This window comes from Equus przewalskii, chromosome 17 (genome assembly GCF_037783145.1).
Source record: "Equus przewalskii isolate Varuska chromosome 17, EquPr2, whole genome shotgun sequence".
Taxonomy (NCBI): Eukaryota; Metazoa; Chordata; class Mammalia; order Perissodactyla; family Equidae; genus Equus; species Equus przewalskii.
Window position 1 is genome coordinate 27,045,975 of NC_091847.1, and position 13,743 is coordinate 27,059,717.

The 13,743-nt window shown below is 37.7% G+C and overlaps 1 long non-coding RNA gene across 7 annotated transcripts in view; it reads left to right on the top strand.

Moving 5' to 3' along the window:
* LOC103566246 (uncharacterized) overlaps positions 1-13,743 on the top strand; it is a 68,159-nt gene that overhangs the window by 27,913 nt on the left and 26,503 nt on the right. For all 7 annotated transcript variants that reach the window (XR_011528729.1, XR_011528726.1, XR_011528731.1 and 4 more), the window contains exon 2: positions 11,543-11,680. This is a non-coding gene — a long non-coding RNA (uncharacterized lncRNA). The remainder of the gene's footprint in view (positions 1-11,542; positions 11,681-13,743) is intronic.

The window sequence follows — 13,743 nt, forward strand, 5'->3', positions numbered from 1 at the left end:
ATGGTCCCAGGCAAACTCAGATCTAAGATCTTTCTACTTTTGAGGTCCAGTCCAATAGTTGTTTTGAATATAGGTGGTGGGAAAAGGGCATAACACATTACCAACTTTTAAACTTTTAGGTGAATTCCCATGTTTCACCTATCAACCACTAGAAAAAAAATTTATCTAAAAAATTTGGAATAACATGCAGGCAAAATAAAGGAATATTGACCACAGAGCTAGATGTTTCTGTTAATTTGTTGGGTTGCCATAAATTATCTGGATGTGAATCTGTAATTGTACTTATAACAAATGTTCTGTTCACTGAGTCCCTGTGTAGAGAAAAAGCATGGTTAAATGAAATTTGACTTGACCTCTTATAAAGAGGATAGAGAAAGTTCCTTGTGCCTTTCTTTCCTTGGATAGTATTATTTCGACTCATCATCTTTTACTTGGTGAAAAGTGCTTATTATTCTTACTAAGTGACTTAAGGTTTTTAGACATCACTATTATGTTTAGACCAACGAGGCAAAAGCATGTGAAGGATTTATAGCTTTACTGCAAGTTTTACATCCTGGAGGGAAGGTATATGTAGACCTAACCTCATGGAAGGAGTTATTTTCTGCTACTGAATCAGGCCCGGGGGCTTTTTGGTCACTGCAATGAGAGTGCTAGTGCGTAAATGCGTCCGCATTTTAGTGCACTATAACATGATTTTTAAAATGGTTCAATGAATTTACTGTTGTCATCACATCTCTTCCAATTTTCAAGTGCAAATTTGACACTATTGTTCTTATTAACAATTAAAAAAAAGTTTTGCCCCTCAAGTTTTCATTATAAGGGATGCATTCTTGAAGTTATGGTTACATTAAAATTCCTACTACAAATGAAGCCAGCTAAAAATGTTTACCAACTTGAATTGAGCTCATCATGTTTTGTTTGCTGAATAGTGTTTTGTGATTTTACCAACATAAGAATGAGTCTCCAAACTATTTTTAAAAGTGGAGTTTTTACTCTAAAGAAGTGCTTGCCTCATTTTCTTCGTGCTACTCCAAACAAGATGTTGTTTATTACTTTGAAACACTATATGTAAACCCCAGGAATATGTTAAATATGATTGAAGTCTTGGCTGTCTTTAACAAATTGAAGTTTCCAGAAATTTAGCTGTGTTTAAAAACCAAAGCCATGTTTTCAGGAAAGATTTCTATTTCCAAATATGTGGTTGCCCAAACCTTTTATATTTTCATGTCAAATTCAGCTGCCAAATAACACACACTGTACCTTAGCTATAATAAAAAAACACACATAGACTTCAGATTTTAAAAAGCACTGCAAGAACAGCTATGATCACATTTCTTGAACTCACACTATTCATATGCATATAAGTGTGTTTTAGGGTGAGCCCTGGAAGGCACCAGTCACTTAGACCGGTACAAATTGACATGCACAGCACAAGATTGGCACTGTGTAACAGCCGATCTGGGAAAATACAGGAATTCCCACCCAGACCAAAATATGAGGTCAAGGAAGTCGCTTTTATAATAATAGTGGTTATCTGTTTAATGTGTGATCTGGCAGTGATATGATGTTGACCATAGGCAATTATGCATATTTCTAAACTGGTTGTGTGCAAGCCCAGAGTAAGAGAAATCCCCTAGTTTGTGATAAAAGGGTATTTATTGCCCTTTTATTTCCTTCATATGCTTTACTTAATCATTTATAAAAGACAAATTAATAGTGAATACCAATTTCACTTTGTGTTTTATTCGTAGTCATTCCTACACATTTGGGATATCTATTAATATGTGCTCTTAATAGTTTTGGCACGAGTTCAATGTCAATGAATGAATGATGTACACCATTTTATAGTCTTCTTAAGGGATAATAATGTGGTTCAGTGACAGTGTGTCTTGATTTCTTTGGGGGCAGGGTACTCTGATATGAGTCATAAGGGATAGAGACCTATTATTTTTCTCGGTTAGTACAATGATGCAAAATTTTTGTTCTATTACGGTGCATTTTCTTACAATGGAACTATCAGGGTTCATGTATAGGTTAATACTGAAGAAACTGGGTGATGACGTGAGACTGTTTTTCCTTTATTCTTTCAATGTGACTGAAAAGTCATATTCTATATTTTCATATCAATGACAATGTGATGACACAGCAAAGGAGTCATATTGGCTTGTTGCACACATCAAATGTAATCTTCTTTTCTTTGCAGGAAAATATGTTTATTTTGAACAAGAAAAAAAGAAATTTGAGCGTTTCAAGTAGCAGGAAGGCTATGTTGGAGAGGATAGTGATTGGCTCTTGTTTACCTACTCCATGGGCAGAGCAAGGAGAAATGGGATTGAATTTTAGTAAAACAGGTTTAAATTAGCCATGCAGAAGCACTCACATAAAACACCACAAAGGGTTGCAATTGTTGCCTTCTTTATTTCCAGTTCTTTCTACCCTGTCTGCTGTATTCACTAGGGCTCAGCACGGTGCCTGGCACAGAGAAGGTGCTCACCCAATATGAAATGAATAAAGAGAAAGACAGATTAGGGAGATGTTTCTAAAAGCCATAGCATTTGGTTCCAATGTAAGGTATTCATTTTAAGGTTTAATGGTGCCATTGTTTTTAGCAACATCTATGAGGAAACTGGAATTGTAAATATTGAAAAACCTCCCTGGAAATTTAAATTACAACAGTATGCCATATTTACCAACAGAGTTTCCAATTTTTCCTCAGACATTTTTTATTTAAAGTAGTACTGTGTCAAAGAGGTGAGGCTACCGTTTTGGGAGTGGTAGGCTGGGAGATGTCTGGCCCCAGCACAATTCACAACTGGTGGAGAACCTGGCTTTTAGCTGCAGTGGTGCCTTCAAAAAGGCTCTGAAGACTGAATAAGAGATGTTAAGAGGTATGCATTGTATCTATTTCTGAAGGATTTTTCCACTGAGTGATTTTTTTTTGTGTGAGTGAGAGGGAATGTGGTCAGTTATGTATTACTCCATTTAACATCCAGCTGGACTGCAAAAATGACTTTATTTGAAAGATGTAAAAAAACGCTTTACATAAGGAGCCAAGTGTAGCCACCAGACATTGAGGAGTTCTGAGAGCTGAGAGAAGGTATCTCTTCCATCTGCATGTGGGCCGCTTATCGAAAGAGAGGCCAGGACCAGATTCCAACCAGAGAACACTAGGCAGTATTGCACTGTGCCCAACCCTTTGGTTGGGTTTTTGGTGGCTCAGTCTCTAGAGACTTCTGTGCTGTGTCTCTGGTGAAGATGATATCTGGGGCTGATGTGGGCAGGGCTCTCTCATTCATTAGGAACCAAAGGCACTCTAGAGTTTACAAGTTTCATGGGCCTAGGAAAATATTGTAAGGCCTGTTATATTGATTGTAAATTTAAAAATCCAGATTAATAAATATGAGCAAAATGCAACATTATGTCAGCTTCATTCATTATCAAAGAGAGTATCATAAGTTGTTGCAGGGGCCGGGCCTGTGGCGCAGCGGTTAAGTTCATGTGCTCCACTTCGGCAGCCCAGGGTTTCACTGGTTCGGATCCTGGGTGTGGACATGGCACTGCTCGTCAGGCCACGTTGAGGCGGCATCCCACATGCCACAACTAGAATGATTTACAGCTAAAAAATATACAACTATGCACTCGGGGGATTTGGGGAGAAAAAGCAGAAGGAAAAAAAAAATTAAAAAACAAAAGTCGTTGTCTTTGGAAACGGTTTTTAGGTTAAACATTCTCACTCTGCAAGTGTTCCCCTACATGTGTGATGATCATTTGGAAATCATAGTTGATTACAAATTTTGCATATTACTTGAGGCCTAATATTTCAGAAACAAAATTATAAAAATCCTTTCAAAATTTTTACAGCAAAATGATAGTATTTAATGTGGGATATGGGTACATTTTAATCTGTTTCATATAATTGGTCTCCAGAAGTAATGCGGTTTCCAGAGCATTTAAATAGCCTCAAGTCTGGGAGACTAAGTGGGAAAAAGTAAGAGATTAGGTATATTTTAAAGGGTGCTAAGAGAATATTACATAGATGCCTAGCAATATTTCCTTAGAAAGTGGAGTATCCAATGAGCCCTTTACTTTCAATGACATCTTTTATGGCAGACAGGTAACTTTGCAAGCGATGGGTCCAATCCTGAAGTACATACTACTTGTTAGCCAAACCGAATGAGGAAAAGGTGAGAATTTGACCTCGTGTAAATAACGCTGTGCAGTGTGTCTTGTGATGTGGGCTTTTATGTTAAAATTGGTTTAATCTGTACCGTCAGGACAAGCACTGATTGTTTTCCAGTTGACTACACTCCTTTGGCATAACTCGTGAGTTGGGGAAGGGAGATGACAACTCCAGTTTCAGTTAGAGGAGTTGTAAGTGAATGCATGGCTCTCTCTGGAATAGAGTTATTTCTTAGCATGCTCTGAACTTTGCTTGATAATGTGAAATGACTATTTTAAAATCTGTTTTATTCTTTATGTAACCACACTGTTTGCACATCAACAGATAAGAGTTCATGGGTGCTTTCATTTCAGGCTACTCCTAATTATGTTTTTAACATTCTAAAAGGGTTATATTTGTAATTTGGTGAGTCCTTCAGTGCAAGCCATTAAATGCTATTAATTAATATAGTTGTCTAGTATCTAGATAGAAGAAATTGCTCATTTTTTTATTTCATTATCTTGTATTTTTAACACATGTTTCTAACTATGACAAACAGGTGTACTTGTTTAATAATAGCTTTAAGGGCCATTTTATCAATGTGCACATATTTCAGAGGTGATGTTTCTATAGTGTTTTAGCTTTTACAACTTACTCCTTTTTTTTCTTTCACAGAACATTATGAAGTATTTGTTGCAAGTATTAGTTTCGTTCTTGGTAGATGAGGAAACCGAAGGCATGGACTATTGAAATGAATTGCAAGGCCACAGTCTTTAGTTCATCCCCAAGGAAGGGCTGCTCTCCAGATTTCCAGATGAACTCTCCCACAGCCTTTTACGAAAAAAGGCAGCGTGTAGCATTTTAGTCATTAATTCTCTAGCTCTGCGCTCTTTACTTGAGTTGCCCCAATTAAGAGTATCTTTAGGTAGAGGTGAACTCACGAGCTCCATTAGGAAGGGGCCTTGTGTGTCTTGTCCACCTGTATTTCCTGGGCACACAACCATAATAATTGCAAATAAATATTTGTTGACTCAGTGAGTAAGTGAATAAATGAATGGAAGTAATGGCTCCTAACAGAGGTTTGCCACTGGTAACTGGGGCTCTCTGTGAAGCTCGGGAACGGTGGGCATCTACCTGACCAATGCTGACACAACCTATGAGCCCACCACTGTCAAAATGGCTCTCCTAGCCTGGCTTTGCCTGCTCTGCCCACTTCTCTCATTCTCCTTGGGCCAACTTGACACCTGAATCTGCTGTAAAGGCCTCCAGTTTTGATCTGTTCCTCTGCATCAGAGGAGGTTAGGAAGCATGAATCCTGTTTGGATTGGATGAGATAAGTGGAGGGGGGCTAAATGCCTCCCAGGTGGAGATGGATTGGGCATTCTAGCAAAGGTGTTGCGGGAGGTTAGGATTAGTGTTGTCTTTGTACAGGACTTCCACACTGCTTCTGTGTGGCTTAGCATCCCTCCCGTTCAGGAAGATCCTCTGCTTCCTTCTGTGAGACAACTAGCATGCTGTCCCCAAAGAACTGCCATGAGTGAATTCTGCCTAGTGCAATGCTGCTGCTTTGCGTTAATGAACAGTGCAATAAACAGTCCTGTGCAATGCATTGCTCTGTGTGCCAGGAGCATATTGTTGAGGTTACTGTTCCCTGGTCTGTACCATGCCTTCCTGAGAAGGGCCACAGGGACAAATTTCTCTATGGTCTCATAACCAGCAATAATTGTGTCTCTCCTGAGCAAATGGCTTGTTCTTTGTTTTAGGGACACTGCAATTCACGTAATGGATCATGTTTCCCTCTTTGTGTAGCCTGTCTGAAAGCTCAGATTCAAATTTATAGCCTACCTCTGGCAAGTATATGACTTCCTTGCAAGAAGTTTGTCTCTTTAATTTCAGTGTATTTTTCCCTTAGACTCATTCTATTCCCTTATTTTAAATTTGGCTTTATCTTACTGTATTGGATGCATTTTTTTGTTTACTTAATACACCAACTTAAATCCTTTTGGCAAAACGGCGGGTATAAAGAAATAAAAATAAAGACCAGTGTGTTCATGCAACACCTTTATCTTTATTTTAGTTTTTTTATTCCCCAGGTCTTAATTTCACACCTTTTCCTCCTCTAATCTCGATATCAATCCACTGCTGTTTAGTGTCATAATTCCTTCTGGAATTGTTTTTTTTTTTTTGGTAGAAATTTGAGCATCATATTAAAAGTAAGGCGTTAATAGCTGATTCCTGCAGCTACTTTCTAGCTATGTGAATTTAGCTAAATTACTTAATCGTTTTTATTTATAAGAAGAGTAAAAATATTTATTTTGTGAAGGTTGTGAGGATTATACACAATACTGTACGTAAAGTATCCAGTACCTTATTTGACACGTAGTAGTCTTTTGTTTAAAACAATCTTGTAAGTGGAAAATTACTGGACTTGGAGTTTTTGCTCATTAGCTTATGACCTTGGGCAAATCATTTTACTTCTTTGGACCACTTTTTCTCATACATAATTTTATGTCATGGTCTAGAGAGTCCTTAGGATTCTAGCTTCACTATTCTTGGATTCTAAGGCTGGCCCTGAGTAACATGTGAGAGTATGCCTTCACTCTATTTTCCCCAGGAATGGCATGAATATATTTGCCTGGGCATTGTGGTCTGGGGAAAGGGATCTGGATCTGAAGCAGGGAAATGAAAAGGCCCATTGTACTTGTCTGTATGTCCTTCATTGGTGTTGATTATGGTATGTACAAGGCTAGTAGTGGCTTCTTAAATACCCTGAATTGCTAGTGATTTTAGTCCTGAATTCAAGTGGATTTCAAAATGCACGCCCTTCTAGACGCTGCTTTCTGTAGTGAATGATCTGTAGCCCAGTTGCCTGGTGAATGCATGGAGAGGTAACAGTGGAACAAAGGGAGCTGCTGCTGCTGGTCAATGACCATGTTGGCCAATGACCACATTTGGTGCAATCATGGAGTCAATCAAAACAAGCGTCTGTCTCCAAGATATGGCTTCTATTCAGGAACTATTAGGCAATTGGAGACCCCCAAAGCAAGAACTCATTTATCAAGAAGATAAATAAAATAAGAGTTTGGAACTGATGATGTAGAAGAATAATCCACTGAAATGAGGCTACACTCGTAGCAATTCGTCAAGATGCAGGGGAGCTTTGTGGTTAAGAGCACAGCATTTTTTAGTGTGTGATTTTGGCCAACTTATTTAATCTCTCAAAGCCTCAGTTTCCTCATATCTCAGAGGGATATTGATATTCACCTCATATAGTTGTTCTAAGGAGATGGTATAAGGGCCGACATATGTTAGTCATACGTAACTATTATTATTAAAACTATTAGTACTATTACAAACCTCAAATTCACACTGGATTTCAAAGTTTTGCTGCCCCTCATCTAATAAACTACGCAGGCTGTAAGAATAAACATGAAAACTCAACTGTTGGATGATCTATGATTGGAGTAGAGTGCATATACAGAGAAAAAAATTCTTATGAATTTTTAAATCAGTGCACCATGTCCACAGTTTTTTACCCTATTATTTTACCCCTAGGTCCTTACTTTAAAAAAGTATCCATCTCCTTTTGCTTTTGATTGATTTCATTCTGTGTATATGAGGTGGGATTATAAATTAAAGACAGTGGTTTGCATCAACTTCGCTCATTACTCCATAGTCCCATTTTGTCTGCTTCTTTTGAAGCTTCTGTCTCCTACATGTGGGATAAATATAAATTTGCTTAACTTGTTCAAAGAAAGTACTATGACCCTGAATCCTGAAAACTCTTTGTTTTGTAATATAACTTTAAAAAAAATTAACCAGAATAAAATGTTAAACAACAAAAAAATTAACCCTGAAAAAAGTGAGTGTTAAGATACTCTGGAACTGCTGATACAAAAATATAGAAACCACTGAAAACTGGTCTGGTTTGGGTTCAAGTATTTTTGTCTCAATGAGCTTCAACTTTTGCTTGGTTCACTGAAAATTCAGTGAAACTTTGAGATGCTAAATGGTAACAATGCCTGGTAGTGACAGCTTCAGAACAGAGCACCTGGGAGTGGTGGTTTTCTTGTGTTTCACTGTTTGAATCTTTCAGAAGAGAAGTGAAATTCTATGATCCGAGTTTCATTTATTTATTTAGTTTTGACCTGCATTTTCGTGAGCAATTTCTCCTGTCAAGTCATACGTTAGTCCATTTGGATTTGAAAACTTTATAGATAATTTTGCAGGCAGTATTTTCATGGAAAAGAAATTAGGACTAAAATCTGGGATTCTGACCGCCTAACACAAAAATCAGTGTATCCTTAATTCAGTTTTTAAAATATGTTCCATAATTATTCATTCATCATTGAACTAATGCACCTGTTTTTCAAGGAGTTTCACTACATTATTTTTTAAAAAATTAATTTTGGCAAAAAATAGTAACATAAAATTTGCCATCTTAACCATTTTAAGTGTGCAGTTCTGTAGTGTAAAGTATATTCGTATTGTTGTGCAACAGAGTTCCAGAAGTTTTTTATCTTGCAAACCCCAAAATTGACACCCATTAAACAATAACTCCCATTTCCTCCTCACCCTAGTCCCTGCTCAATTCAGTTTTTAAGTGGGGTATGCTTATGTTTTGCGATTACAATTTGATGAGGGCAGAGACCATTTAAGTGAATTGCAAACTGTAGGGTACTGTGTCTTTATTTGAGAATATGAACGAATGGCAGGAATGAGTGCTCACAGTTGGCGTTCTTCTTATTCGTTAAACTGTCAAATACTACTGAATGGCACACTTGAAGTACTGGAATGGCAGGTATCGCTCATAGTTTTGAGTAGTAGGGTTTACAATTAAAATCAAAACCAGAAATGGAACAAGGCAGAAAACCTTGACAATGAAGGAGCGAAACTTGAAGTAGGTAAATAATTGAGAGAAGTTGTGAAGTTATCTTCCATTGAGATCTTTAGAAAGGCAAATGTTCACTTCAGTATTGTGTTTTTGTTGAGGTACTACCCAGCGTCCCAAGGAATATGTTAACAGGTCCTGAGCTTGCCCCTTTCTTAGACTTTTCAAAGCTATGCTTAAGGGGTCTGGTGAGGCCACAGTACAAGGCAAAATTCAGGGGAGGGGATGATGAAATGTGGGTAGTGATATCTCAGAGCCTTCATTTGCTCAAATGAAAGCATTTTAAAAAGGCTCAGCTTCCTGGTTGGGAAATGAACATCACGGAAGAGGTTTAAATTCCTGATCGAGTGAGGTAGAGTTGTCCTCCACTTACTTAAAAAGTCAAGATGAGATGTCATCTTATTGGCTCCCTACCATCATCATCTTCATAGCTACCATGTACTAATATGATGAGTGAAATTTGTCATGATAATAATGATGATGATGGTGGTGATGCGACGTTAGTGATGAGAATAGCGGTCACCAGACTCATGGATGTTCCATCCTTCTATCAGATCTCTTGCCTGATATGTCCAAAATCTGGAAACTCAATGTTTGATGATACTCCTTAAGTCTTCACAGAATTAAATTTATAGACCTCATGACTTAGAGTCACTTAAGACTTGCTTCTAGTGTGTTTCAGGTACATTTTACATTAAACGTTTTTTGTGAGTCAATCTGGGAATTTAATTATCATTTATAAACTTGTCTCCCTGCTAAAAATGTATTTTGAGTCCAAAACAAATAAAGTAAAAATTTTTAGGAAATGACTCTTTTTAGGTAGGAAATTGTTTCAATTTTCTTGTAATTCTATATCAGCATTTAATGAAATATTTTAATTTGGTTTTGGAATGAAAGCTATAGCTTAATTTTAATCTTGGAGGAGAATAGTACGGTAGCAGAAAAATGAATACTATGGCATATATTAAGTTGTTGATATGTATTGGTCAAATTAATTAAGTACAAAGTCATTTATATTTAATCATTTGACTTTGAAATATAGGGTAAGAGTTTTTAAACTTCAATAGAATTTTATAATGATGCTTTTCTTATTTTGATATTAACATGAATTTTCGTGTCTCTGAACTCACATATTTTGCCTACACTGCGCTTATTCTGAGTGGTGGAGAGAGTTAAGCTAAAATTAAAAATGTATTTTTCAAGCAATCCATAAATTAGTTGATTCAAGCACAGCTAATGAAGTACAGATGGTGTTAAGACTACTTAGGTAGTGATGGCTATAGGAAAATGTGAAGGAGAAGAACAAGCAGTTTTAGTGAGCTATTTCACTAAACCTGGGTTGCCAACATGCTCCTGAGAGGTTTTTTTCTTTACGGTCCTTCCTATGGTGGAGTATATAGAGATAATCCCGGTATTAATAATAAAATATCAGCACAGGAAGGAAAACCATGCGTTAATCTCTCATCTCATTCATTGCTTGAATTGAGCAGCTGATTTGGCCCCTAGGCCTGGGCTCTTTTCCTTTCTCAAAGCCCAATCTGATTCTCTCTCTCAGTCGATGGGGACTGCCTCCCTGGTTGGAGGAAGACCGTTTTCAAGACAAGGGAATATGAGTGGCTATACTCCTCTTCTAGGACTTACACTGGAGTTGACATGGTGAGCCTACGCTTTGGCCAGAAGTGTTGTGTACAATTTGGGGACATTAAACAATGTGGAAAGGTTCTAGGGAACAGTAGAAATGGCACTAGATTAGGACCCTAGGTACCATGTGGATAGGTTTAAGGAAACTGTAATCATTTCATCAATATTTGCCAATAATACAATGTTTTCGTCTTGTTTAATCTTCACAAAACCTTATAAGGTAAATCTTTTGATTAATAACATTTTGAGGTTAAAAAACCAGAGATTTAGAGAAGTTAAATCATGTTCCTCAAGCTTACGCAGGTGGCAAAATAGACCTGGAATTCACCCGAAGATTGTCAGACCCCTCACAAAAATACGGCAATTATTCTGCTGGTGCTTGCTATGATGGCGGTGGGGATTTGAGACGTGGTTGCTGCTCCTCGGGTGACCATTTTGCCCAGTTATTTCCAATTAGTTAAATTTGAAGTTCTTTATAGTTCCTTTTGTTTTGCTTTCTTCCTCTTTTTCACCTCTGGTTATTTTCTTCCTACTTCTCATATCACTCTCAGATTGGAAGCAAAGGCCATGATTCTTGCCCATTCTCTCCCCTCACCACAAAACCTGGATTAATTAGGACAGATTGGCCAGAAATATGGTGACTAGTCAGTTTCTCTTTCTGTCTGCCTTAGCCCGGCTATCAGGATGAATTTAGATTAGGCATACTCAAGGATATCCATGAGTAATAACTGTAAGCTTTGTCATAGACAACTGTATTGGATGTGCTTAAATGTACAACTCTGTTTTTCTATTATTATGTGATATTTCACGTTGACTTGTCAAACTGAAAAATACCCATATTGATTTTGCAGAAAGCTTCACATGTGAGAGAAATGCACTCAAAGACTCCTCACAAGTAGCTCTTTGGAGCATCAGATGTGAAATGGATCATTCCTCAATCTGTAATAGACCCTTCTGTGAAGCTCTTCAATCAAACCTGAGAATTCAAGGTGAAGTTGAGGGGAGGATGGGAAACCCCGACAGGGGGATTTGAGTGAACTAGCTGAGAAAGGAAGCTGGGGCATTTGCTGCCTCCTTTTTCAGTTCTTTTCTTGAGCATAGGAAGGCTGTCAATCAACGTGTGACCTTACACGCTGTGTGCATGTAATACCTAGGTCCTGCCAGACAAGTTGTAGAGGGAGTGTCACACGCACCTTTGATTTCTTTCCATTTGTCAGTTGTTCTGACAACCTTCAGGTAATTTTTAAAGTGGCTATTTTATACAGATTTATTATTAGAGTTTCTCTTTCCACCAAATTATTTATGTTGTTATATTTGATTGGATGAACTTTTTATCTTTTGAGAAAAGCAGAAATAATCTCTTAAAAAAGTTAGTGATGGGGGCTGGCCCCATGGCTGAGTGGTTAAGCTCGCGCGCTTCGCTGTAGGCGGCCCAGTGTTTCGTTAGTTCGAATCCTGGGTGCGGACATGGCACTGCTCGTCAGACCACGCTGGGGCAGCGTCCCACATGCCACAACTAGAAGGACCCACAACGAAGAATATACAACTCTGTACCGGGGGGCTTTGGGGAGAAAAAGTAAAAAATAAAATCTTTAAAAAAAAAAAAGTTAGTGATGTATGATAACTACCTTAGTTAGAAAGAATTGTCATATTTTGTTAAGTAATGATCCTGGTAAGTACATCTTGTTTAAGAATCATGTTTGTGGATCATGTAATGACTTTTAATTAGTTTGTTCCCAGTAAAGCAATAAGACATAGTTACCCCTAGTAAGGAAAACAGCATTCAACTGCAATTAGTTTTTATGTCACATTTTTTATTTATTTGGGGGTACATTTTCAGTTGGGCATTTCTAGGTTAATTAGAAAAAAACCCTCTAGAATCTTCAGTGGGCTGTTTAGTTTGAAGAAGCAGTGAATCCCCACACCAAACTAAGCAATAAAAACTATGCTTTGGAATTTATGCTCAAAAACAGAATATGTTTGATAATAGTGTTTGATGCTCGAGCTGCCCTGAAATGATTGCTATCCCATAACTGTGTCATAGTTTTCCTAAGCCATAGAGACGGTGTTGTTTGTAAAGCTTGCATATTAGTATAATCTTAAGAGCATATTAATTGCCCGGGAGGTTTATATATTTGTTCTGTGCATGTGATTAAAGATCACGGCAGCTTATACAGCGTAATTTTAGAGACGGAGAAAATGACTATTGTAATCCTTGCTACTCTCCGTTTCCTCTACAGCAATGCCCTTACACCTTTCTTTCTCAGCGTTTTGTAGCATCCTAAACAGAAGGATATTGAAGGGAGCTGATGCTGCTTTGATCCTTGTGCTTGTTGTCAAAGCGCTTGGGATTGAAGAGACTGTTGGCTACAATTGACTGTGACAATTAGGAGATGATCAGAGCCCTAGAGTGGAGCACTTAAAGGGTAATTTACATGTCAGTTTGTCGAATAAAAAAAAAGATATTCAGCTAAGATTTTTTTTTTTTTCCCTCAGAGCCTTGTAAACTGCAATTTGTGCTCTGGTAAGAAAAACCTGGCAGAGGAGTTAGGATAGCCATTACCATTTGAAAAGAAGCAATCATAGGGCCGCTGCTGAGCCCTTTGTCCACTCAAAATGCTGATTTGCAGGCAGTGAGTGAAAAAGTGGAACCATCACTAAATAAAACCTTGAGCTAGGTAACTGCCCCCCCCACCCTTGGTGGCTTTTTGATGTTGGTTAAAGGTGTTTTTTCAAAAATGTATCTTAAATCCTACACTTACTATCATTATAACATTGTTATTGGTCATGAATGTCCTTTCCTAAAAAAATAACACAAGGAGGCATTGAGGAAGTGGTAGGTGGAACACACGCCAACAGTCAATTGAAAGGCTAAAGCAGGCTATCACTTGTATCTTATTCTTTTCCCTTTTGTACATCATCACAATTTTCCTCTAGTCATCCTTTGCACTATGCTATTTTCTCCCTACTGTATCAGTGCGCTCCTAGGTTTTTCTATTTTTATTTATACTCCAATTTTAAAGTGGGAACTGTATTTCTAACCTTCACATAT